This window comes from Halichoerus grypus, chromosome 9 (assembly GCF_964656455.1).
Source record: "Halichoerus grypus chromosome 9, mHalGry1.hap1.1, whole genome shotgun sequence".
NCBI lineage: Eukaryota > Metazoa > Chordata > Mammalia > Carnivora > Phocidae > Halichoerus > Halichoerus grypus.
The window spans coordinates 107,537,622-107,548,645 of record NC_135720.1 but is presented as its reverse complement, the minus strand read 5'-3'; positions in this window follow the sequence as shown (position 1 = coordinate 107,548,645).

The following is an 11,024-nucleotide window of genomic DNA, read 5'->3' as shown; positions in this document are numbered from 1 at the left end:
GGGCCCCGCAGAGCCTACGGAGGGCGGTGCTGGATGCTGTTTACGCCCTCTTCCCCGAAACTTCAGGCAGGTGTGGCTGCTCCACCCAGTCAGCCCCCCACACCCCGCCCCCCAGCCCAGGAAGGGTTCTTGGGGTCAGAAGACTTCCCATCCTCTCCAGTCCCCCCCTGGAAACAGGCCCGGTGGGGGTGTCTCCTAGCCTGAAGCAGGGGATTGGTGTAGGGGGCTGGGGTGAGTTTTCTGGACCCTCAGCTGCGGACTCCCTGGGATTCCCTGGGCTCAGAGACCCAGGGTAGGGGCTGGGGGCTGGGACAGGGCACCTTGGATCCTAGGTTTTCACCAACACACATTCGCAAGGAGGTTCTTGTCAACTCCATTCATTCATCCACTCAGCCCTCACTGATGTGCTCCTTATGGTGCCCCGTCTCTCTTGCCAAGTTCCTGGCTGGTCAGAGCAGCCCCTCTCGCTCACACTGGCAGAGAACCCCTTCCGTGCTCCCAGGCGATCTTATTTCTGTCACGGTTAGAGTGTCAGGGACAAATGATGCAAATTGTTAAGGCTCAGAGCATAGTTTGGGCTCAGGGAGGGGCTTCTGTGCTGTCACACGTGAGGGCGCGCGCGCACGCGCACCCCCCACACACACACACAGAAGCTGTCTCTCCTTTTGACTACTCACTTGTCTCCTTATCTTTATCCCTCTCTCCCGTTCTCCTACCATCCCGTCTAATCACCCACCAGCTCCCCCCCCGCCCCCCGCGCCCCGCGCCCCGCCTCCCCCTCGCTGGCTCCCCCTCCCCCGCTTCTCCAGAAGCCACGCCCCCAGCCCCTCGGCCCCCGGCCTGGCCCCCTGCCGCACGCGCATGCCCACTCAACTTCCTCTCACTCAACCCTATCTCGCCCAGACAGCCGCCTGGCTGCAGCCGAAATGACCCAGCATTTGGCCCAAGACCCCACCCTTCACTCAGTCCGGAGCTCTAAGAATCAGAAGGACAGACTTCTGACGTCCAGGAGCTGTGTCATCTGCTAATTGGGGGCGAGGGGGGCCTACACGATTAGGTGTGCTCCCCCTACTCACCTATGCCAACTTTCTTCTCCTTAGACAGGGCTCACAGTAAAAGTCTTCAACTGAGCTTGAACTCGCAAATCCCAAAACAAGGAAGCTTGATCTTTGCTGATTCCAAACTTTCAGTCTCTTAACTTATTCTCCGTTCATTCATTCATTCGTTCGTCTTTACAGTCTTATGCACCACTCGAGGCGCCAGGTATATGGGGTAGAGGAATGAGCTACAGTTGTCACTTCAGACCTCTCAGCTCCCAGAAGACCTGTTACACTTTCTTTATTCACCCTTCCTGTTTAATATGCCTTCCCAGTGCTCAGATCCCTGCGTTCAAAGGCTCTCTGCCCTCCCAACGCATCTTCCTTCCTTCCTTTCCTCCATTCCAGTGGTTAAGTGGCTTCAAGACTGGGGAGTTCTATTTACCTCTTGTGGGGACTTATTGCCTGGAATCACAGTGATAACTGTGACGATAAGGCCATAAAAACCCAACACTCTCATTCCACTGAGAGAGGAAATATAAACTGGATTCAATGTTTCTTGAGGGAAATTTGGAAGGATTTATCAAAAACTCTAAAAATGTGTATACATCAGGCTTTTATGTACAAGACAATTTAACACGGCACTATATTTTTTTTCTTTACATTTATTTTCCCATTAAAAAACTAAGGTCTAATTTACATAGAGTAAAATAACCCTTTCCACAAAGAAAACTCCAGACTCAATTTTCTTCAACTTCTTTAGTGAGCTGCACCAAATACTTAAGATGGAATAACACTGATGTTACAGAAACAGTTGAAGGTAGAAAAGGAGACATATCCCAACTTGATTTGTAAAGTCAGAATATCCTTGACATTAAAACCTGACAAGGACATTATAGGAAAAGAAAAGCACAGATGTGCGTGCCTTATGCACATAGATAGAAACATCTCTAACAAATCACAAGTAAATCAAAACCATCAATGTATATAATAACATAAAACAATATGACCAAGTAGGGTTTATCTCAGGAATGTGACCTATGTTCAACACTTGAAAATTAGTCAACCTAATTCACCACATCACCAAAATAAAGGATAATTATGGGATTATTTCAATTGATGCAGAAAAAAGCATTCGCACTACTCCCCCCACCCCTACCACCACCAATTCTTAATTTAAAACTCTCAGCCAAGCAGCAATAGAAGAGAATGTCCTGGCTTTAATAAGGGACATTTACCAAAAACCTACCTCTAACATTATATTTATGGCAAATTTGTTGGCTGCACTTCCCTTAAGATCGTTTGTGGTGGACATAGATTCTGAGAGCTCAATGCCCTGGCCTTGCTAGATGTTCAGTGTTCTGAATATGACTCTGGGCTTTTCTTGTTTTATGGATGTGATATCTTCTTCTGTTCCCTGAAACATTTATCTTTCACTCACAGGCAATTATCCTGTTTGTTCAATGTTATTTTTTCTTAGACTATGAATTTCATCATGTATAGAGCAAACAGAATAATGGATCCTTTGTCACATTTTATTTGTGGACAAAGCATTTTGGAATAATTGTCTTCTGCTCACATTTTGGGCTGCCAAGGCATCTGCTTTTGCCATGTTGATTGCATCTGATTTTTTTTTTATATATAACTTCTAGGAATTCCTCAGTTTCTGGTCTGCTGATTACAACCTTTCTTATTTTCAATTTAACAATTTATTTTGGAGTCATTTTTTAGCTTTTAACATATTTGAGGTGGGAGGAGAAGAAAGCTGGTGAGATTCGTGTGCCATCTTGCTCATTTTCCCCCTACACGTTTCAGTTCAAGGGGTTGCATTTGAGCATAAGAGAAAATACATAGGAATTTCAGGTAGTGCAGAGGCAAGAAACAGAGGAGAGGTGAGGAAGTGAGGTAGATGCCCAGCTGAGGGGGTGGTGAGAGAGGGCAGGAATCCAGGGAGAGAAGGAGCAGGGCTGAGGTGGGACAAGGTGCTACCAGGGGGTCAGCCCAGGGAGCAGAGGTGTTGATCAGATGCAGAGAAACCGTCCATGGGTGATCAGCCTGGAGGAGTTAGGGGTTGGGGAGGTAGGTCTCAGAGTACTCAGTACTGGGATGAAGGGTCAACAGAGATGAATGGGAGCTGGAGGTTGTCTCAAGAAGGCTTTCTTCACAGGACTATGGCATGAGTGGTAAGGGGGGAACTCCCAATAGCTGGGCAGGGGGAGGAGAATAGGTACTCATCTTGGATCCATGGAGGACACACCCAAGAGTCCTGGGGCCCAGGCTGGTCTGACACAATCAGAAACCTCCATCACTGCTGTCCCTACAGTATCCTTATCACCCTGAGGAGGGAGGATGAGGAGGAAATTCTAAATTGAGGTGAATCCTTTCCCCACCTTCTTTCCCTGTCCCTTCCTCCTACCCTATCCCTGTTACTGATCTCCCCCTTTCTCACCCTCCCTTCCTTTTACCTACTTCCAGCCACCCCCTCCTTTCCCCTAAAAGCCTGGCTCCAGATAGAGATAGGGATCAGAGCTCAGTGGGTTGGGAGGGATAGATCCAGGGGAATAGGAACAATTCCACCAGGTCAGAAAGGACAGGGCCATCAGGCCGAACCATCAGCAGAGGCTACTGAGGCCAGAGAAGAAGAGCAGATTTGCTGAGGCAATGAGGGGGTAGGGGAAGTGGTAGGGAGAAAGCCCCAGAATCAGAGCTAGGCCGACCAGGTGTGGGGGCCACACAGAGGGGCCCAGGGATGGCTCTCAGGAGCCATTAGTAGAGAGCCTGGGTTTTTGCCCTGTCTGTGCTCCTAAGTTCTGGGTGGCAGTTTCTGACTGGCCCCATGGGATCTCTGGGCCTCATTTTCCTCAACTATGACATCTTGGATAGCCCCTGAGATGCTTTAGGCTCTGAATTCCAGAAGGTTCTTCCTCACATCTGTGGGGCTATCAGGGAAGGAGGAATAATATATCTGTCTATTTTCTCACAGGATTCCTATCCCCAGTGAGCACTTTACTGTGTCCTCATTTTGCTGGTTGAAAAGGTATAAAGTGCCATTTCATGGTTGTTTTAATTGACATTTCTTAGATTACTAACAAGTGTGAACATCACTTGCTTGCCTTCTGGATTCTCTCTCCTGGAAATTGCCTTTCACATGTTCTACCCGTTTCCACTGGGATTCTTGTCTTCTTCTTGTTGATTGGCATGCTCCTTGTATATTATAGACTGTATTGCTATATTACTTTTAGATATTTTCAGCTAATTTTTTCCAGTCTGTCATCTGCTTGATAAGTTTTCCTATAGTGTTATTCAATGAACAGAATTCCTCAATTTTGATGTAATCAAATTAAATATTTTTTTCCCTTACGATTTGTGCCTTTGAAACTTTGTAGAAGTCCTTCTTCATCCCTAGGTATTCATCTGTAGGGGTTTTTTTTTTCTATTAACTTAATAATTTTATTTTTCACATATATGTCTTGAATCCATCGGGAGTCCATCTTTGTGTTTAATGTTAGGCAAGGATCCAGTATTTTGGGTTTTGGGTTTTGTTTTTTTTTTAATATATTCTGCCAGTTTTCTCAAGGATGTCTACCAAATAATGGGCCCTTAGCCCCATTTATTCATGGTGCTTCCTTATGATAAAATATGTTCTTGTGTATATATGGAACTGTCTGGAAGTCTATCCTATGCCATTGTCTCATTTGTCACTTCTTGTACCAGCACCACTGATGTCAGTTATATTACTTAGTAATATATCTTAATATTTGGTAAGATGAGTCCTATCTTTTTATTTTTATTTTTTCATGATTGACATAGTTATTCATGCATCTTTATTTTTCCATATAATTTTACAGTAAGTTTATCAAGTTTTTAAAAAATTAAACTAAGATGTGAGGGTGATCTGGCTGTGACATCTGTCACCCCACTGATCACCAGGGTTGATTCGGCTGATCTGGCTGGCTAGACAAGTGTCCTCTTCCTCCCTCACCACTACCCCCTTCCCCCCACCCACCTCCCCTTCCACAACCCTCAGTTTGTTTCCCAGAGTAAAGAGTCTGTCATGGTTTGTCTCCCCCTCTGATTTCTTCCCATTCAGTTTTTCCTCCCTTCCCCTATGACCCTCTGCGCTATTTATGTTCCACATATGAGTGAAACCATATGATAATTGTCTTTCTAAAGAGTATATGTTCTATTTACTTAACTGAGGACCCATATTTATATTGATTTACTCCTATTGCTCCCTTAAACTTATCATTATCTACATATTTTCTCTCATGAAACAAGTACTTGCCATCCTTTCATGGTCTTCTGGTCTCTTCTTCTCACCACATGTTGATGTTGTCTGGAATGTTATTTTTCAGTTGTCATATATATATTTTCTCTTTTTCTTCATTTTGGTTCTAGCTGCTTTTGTTTGTTTGTTGAAGAAAAAAATAGATTTATCAAGGTGCTTGATCACACTATTTCCTCACCTCTTGCAGCATCTTCTGGATTTGTTTTGAGTATTTCCTCCAAGTGTATTTTCAGAGGGGATCTTTGCATGTGGCAAACTCTGTGAGGCTTTCAAAGTCCCAAAGTATTATGATCACTTATTTGAATGACAGTTTGGCTGGATATAAAATTCTAGGTACAAAGTTCTTTTTTTCAATCCTTTAATAATATTACTCAACTGTCTTCTGGCATCCAGTGCTCCTCTTAAGAATTCTAATGTAGATCTAATTCTTGTTCTTCTATAGGTGACCTGAAAGTCTTTAGAATTTACTCTTTGTCTTTGATGTTCTTACACTTCATATCATGGGTTTAGGGCTGTGTGTGTGTGTGTGTTTCCTATTTTCTCTTCTTGGCAATATATGAGTCTTTCTGATCCGAGATCTCTTCTTCTTCTATAATTCTGAGAGGTTTATATTAATTTTTTCTTCAAATATTTCTTCCCTTCCATCTTTTTTCTTTCACAGGGATTATTGTAACCATATGTTGGTACATCTACTTTTCCATGTCTCTTCACTTGTCTTAATTCTTTTTTTCTTTTTCATAAATTAAGATTTTATTTATTTATTTGACAGAGAGAGACACAGCGATAGAAGGAACACAAGGAGGGGGAGTGGGAGAGGGAGAAGCAGGCTTCCCGCGGAGCAGGGAGCCCGATGCGGGGCTTGATCCCAGGACCCTGGGATCATGACCTGAGCCAAAGGCAGATGCTTAAAGACTGAGCCACCCAGGCGCCCCTTCACTTGTCTTAGATTCTTTAATCTCCTAATGCTGTACAGGAGCTTTCCTGAGCTTCTCTCCTAGCTCATGCTCCCACCACATCTATTCTTTATATATCACATATATTTGGTCTTTATTTCAACCATAATATTTTCCACAACCATTATTTTAATTTATCAGTTTTAATGGTTCTTGCTTTTGATTCATGTAATTTATGTCTTCCCTTACCTCTTAGCCATACGGGCAATATTTACCTATAATTATTGATTATAGGTAATCAATCAATAGTGATGTCAGTCCCCATAGTTCTTCTTTAGATGGTTTCTTTTGTTTGGTATGTTGTTACTCTTTTAAGGTAGTAGTTCTCTTAAGGCACCAGGTTATTTTGGCTTCTGAATTTAGATTCCCCTGGGCTAATCATATACCCAGTCTAGTGATAGGGGAAGAATGGAAGGCTAGATCCTTTTATCTCGTGAGCTTTAAAAGTGGTACCTAGAGCATAAGAGTACCCCCTTGTGTACCCACATTGCTGCCATTCCCATCCTCTGGCAAGCATTTCACCTTTAAACACTTTGGGAGATCCTCTTTAGTTTGTAACCCACCTGCCTTGGAGTTTGGAGAAGGAAAGGGTTAGGGAGCAAATGCCCATAGGCAGTTGGCCACCTGTCTTCATCAATCACCCACTGCTTTTGCTGGGCCACATGGTGCCCTAGAGCACCTGTGACCTAGGCTAATGCAGGCTATTTCTGTAATGAAGGGAAGGTCATAATGGTCTCAAATCTCATGACTGCAGGAGTCAAGAGCAGAAATAAAAGTTTCCTCTCACCTGTTTTTTGTTATGTCTCCAACCACCATCTTCCCATCTGTGATCTTGCACCCACCATTTACACACCAATATAGCCTCTGGCTTCCACGTTATGTTGGTTCTATTTGGTCTCATTCCAGAAATCCCATGTCTAACTGACTTTTATATAGTTCCTCTAGAGTTAATGACCTCTATCCATCTCCTTATTCCTCTCTCCCCAATTTTGAATGTGAGCCTTGGAGATGCCTCTACAGCACCCTGTACTTCAACCATCTTGGAAATAATCCTTGGGTCCCTTCTTCCTGACTCTGAGGCTGCATGAGCTATTTGGCCATCCCTTCCTAGGACTCTCCCTTCTGGTGACCTATCTGACCTACTCGAGCTCAGAGCCATTGAGAGAGAGTGGGCCAGAGGTCCCCTCTGGAGAAGTGATCAGAACTAAGGAGAACATAGAGAATGGGATTAGCCTCCAAAAACCTTGAAAGGAAGTGGAAAGGGGACAGAGCCAGCTCCTTAGGATCCCTCAGGCCAGGGGTAACTGATGCCTGGGATCTTTATAATCAGCTGAAGTCCAGGCTGGCCCTGGGCCCAAAGGGGAGGAGTTTCTCCCCAAGCTAGTGGGAAGCAAAGGGTAGGTCTGGGACACACAGGTGCAGGGTCTTCTTGAACAGGCTTGCCTCCTGGGGCATCCAGCCCATCCATGGCTATCTTTATGTTCGGATCAGATCGTGCATGTTTATCTCCCAAAGTCTCAAGCCTAGCAAGCCCTGAAGGTAGCTTCCCACCAGCCCAGGCCCCAGGAGCTCAAACCACAGAGGCAGGCCCCCCTGATGCTTCCTTCCTCAAATCTGAGGTGACCCAAGCTGCCCGGTCCCTCTTCATGCACCTCACTGAGACCCCAGACCTACCTGTACTTGGTAGAAGCTAGGTGGGTGTCCACACAGGAGAAGTGGTTGGGGCTAAAACATAAAGAAAGTAAACAACTGTCCATGGGCCCAGAAGACAGAATGGAGTCTGGCCCCAAAGCTGTGAGAGAAAGTAGGGGACCTAGAGACTGTCCCTCAGGGTCCATTAGGCCAGGGGTGACCTGTGCCTAAGGTCTGCACACCATTGCTGTTGGTGTATGTGTGTAAGAAAAATAGAAACAGAGAGAGAGACTCTGGGTTTCTGTCTAGTGAGTCCTGGGCAGATCCATCAGTTGGGGCTGGCACTATCAGCATGGAACAGAGGTAAGAGCCCTTCCCTGGAGAGAGGGTCCTTACTCCCCTTGGATCAGAGCAGAAGATCTGGTGGGATCTGAGGTGATTGAAACACATGAAGGGGGTGAGCAACATTTATTCCCAGACTTGGGAGGGAAGGGAGCATTTCCTCAAGAAGGAAGCTCACCTGGAGATACCACCAAGCTGATAATTCTGAGAATAGTGACCAAGTTGCCGGAAGAGTTGTAGCTTCCACATCAGTAGGGCACTGGGTCCTCCTCCCTCAGCTAAATCATGGTGAGGAAAAAGCCAGCATCTAGCCCACCCCAGATTGTGTGCTGAGAGTTCTGAGCTGTCACGTGGGGCTTGGAGCTGCGACTAATCTGACAGACTCATTTGCAGATATTTGCTGACACTGGGTTTTCCTCATTGGGCTCTCCCTTGAGAGGGTACTGGCATTGCAGAGAGTGCCTGTCCCACCAATTCATAAAGTTCCACAGGCACAACTCTATTTCCCCAGGAACCTGGATAACAAGACCTCAAGTCAGGGCCCTAGCTCTCCCCAGCTACCCTTCTCCCAGGGTTGGGGTAAGGGGAGAGAAAGTGCACACCCACAGCATAGTCCCCAAAGCCAGCCTTCTGGTCACAGAGCCACCCTCCTCCCTGCCCCATCCCTCCCCTTCACCCTCTCCATCTCACCTGAGGCCAGGAGCACCAGCAGGACAGGTGGCAGGATCAAGCATAGGGCTCCCCAAGGATGCTACCCCCAACCTGTTTCTGACAGTGAAGGAGAGAAGGGGAGGCCTCCGGGGAGAGGGAAGCAGAAGGTAAGCTTGATTCTACTCCAGCTTCCCAGCATTTCAGAACTAGAAGAATCAAGAAAGGCCAACACCTTGACTGGGGAAGTGAGCAGCCTTACAGGTAGGCAGTGGGGAGGAAGGAGCAGCTAGGCCTGGGTGGGGGTCCACCACCTTCAGGGTCTGTTTCTGGGCCTGGAGACCTCAGTTCTGCCTCAGGCACTCACTTTTGCCCAGCTTCTCCCCATTTCTGTCATGCCACACCTTCCACCCCATCACACTCCTCCACCATTGCTACAGAAAGCTCTGAGAATGCCCAAGAAGAGAACTATGGTAAAAGAAGAGGCCATTCCTCTATTTTTTTTTTTTTTAAGAGAGAAAGAGAGATAGAGCACATGCACAAGCGAAGTGGGGCCGAGGAGGAGGAGCAGAGGGAAAGGGCGAGAGAGACTCTTAAGCAGGCTCCATGATTAGCGGGGAGCCTGACTTGGGGCTCTATCTTACTGAGGTCATGACCTGAGCAGAAATCAAGAGTGGGATGCATAACAGACTGAGCCACCCAGGAGCCCCACCATTCCTCTATTCTTTCTCTCCATGCACTACCTGTGCATGGTTGGGGGGCCGTGGAGTCTCTCTGGGCCCCATGGCAGCACAGGGACTCTACTCCCAGGCATGGTGGGTCAATGATGTGTTTTCACCCTGCATTAAGACCCCACAGTCTGTGTCCACCCCTTTCTCTGGCCCCCAGTGTATCTGGTCTCCCCAAGGTCCCAGTCGTGACTGCCATGCTGGTCATGCCTCAAACTGTGCTGAATTCCTCCCAGGGCTCCTCCCCAATTAGCCTCACAGGGGTCCTCTTGCAAGAAGCTGGCGCAGAGGCCTGTATGCACTGGCTGCTCACGATGGTACCTAATCCTGTGCTGTGGTAGATATTGTCCTAATGCTACCAATACTGTGAGCCCCCTGAAGGCCAGGCAGCTTTTTCTCTCTGTGAGTCCTGCTTTGCTCAAGCCTGCAGCAGCATCTGGGCATTCACCTTGATCTGATAAGGAAGGAACCACAGAGCTCATCTCCAGCCTCTTATTGTGGAGGTTGAGCTGCAAAGCAGGCCAGTGACTATCCAAGTTCTCACAGAGATTGCACAGCTGAGCCAGGCATTTGAACCCTGTCCCCCAACACACCCTAGCACTTTGCCCACTGCTGAGCAGCCCTCATCCACCCTGGCTCCCAGCAGCGTGTCTCCATCATCCCTCCAAATGGGCTGTGCTTGCACCCACAGACCCAAGGACAAGGCAGCATTGGAGGAGATTTGGGGGGAAAAGGGTGAAAGGATTTAGGCACCAAAATCATATGAGCCCTTTCTTTGAGAATGAAAAATAAAAAATCAGAAGTGTGATTCTTTTTTAAAGAGAAAATTCTGCTTTAATTGAATGGAAACTCTAAGTCAAACTACCCAGCTGTAAAAGTACCATGTGCTATAAAATGTTTCAATCTATATTAATAAGATGCTAAATTTATAACAAGGAACCGAAAGCTGTGTTGGCCAACCGGTTCTGTTGAAAGAGAATTCTTGAAAGCGGGGCTGTGGGACAGAATTTCCTGCTGTGGTGGAGAGGTCCCCTATCTTCCTGCCCAGCACAGTAGCCGCTAGCCACGTACACTCGTTGAACATCTGACACGTGGCAGGTGCCACTGAAGAACTGAATTTTGGTATTTCATTTAATTTTAATTAACTTAAATGTAAATAGCCATGTGTGGTTAGTGACTAGAGTATTGGCACAGCTTTAGGTGACTGAGGTCAACTTTAACAATATCCTGCTCCCCTCAGAAGGGACAGATCTCTTTGTTGCGTGGTGGTTGTGAATGTCGAGACTATAAAGCTAATAGAAGATCATGTATGAGAAGATCTCTATGCATTGTCTAAAAGACAATATTCAAAATATTACTCTGCTTCAGATTGGGATGCACATCTTAAATAAGATCC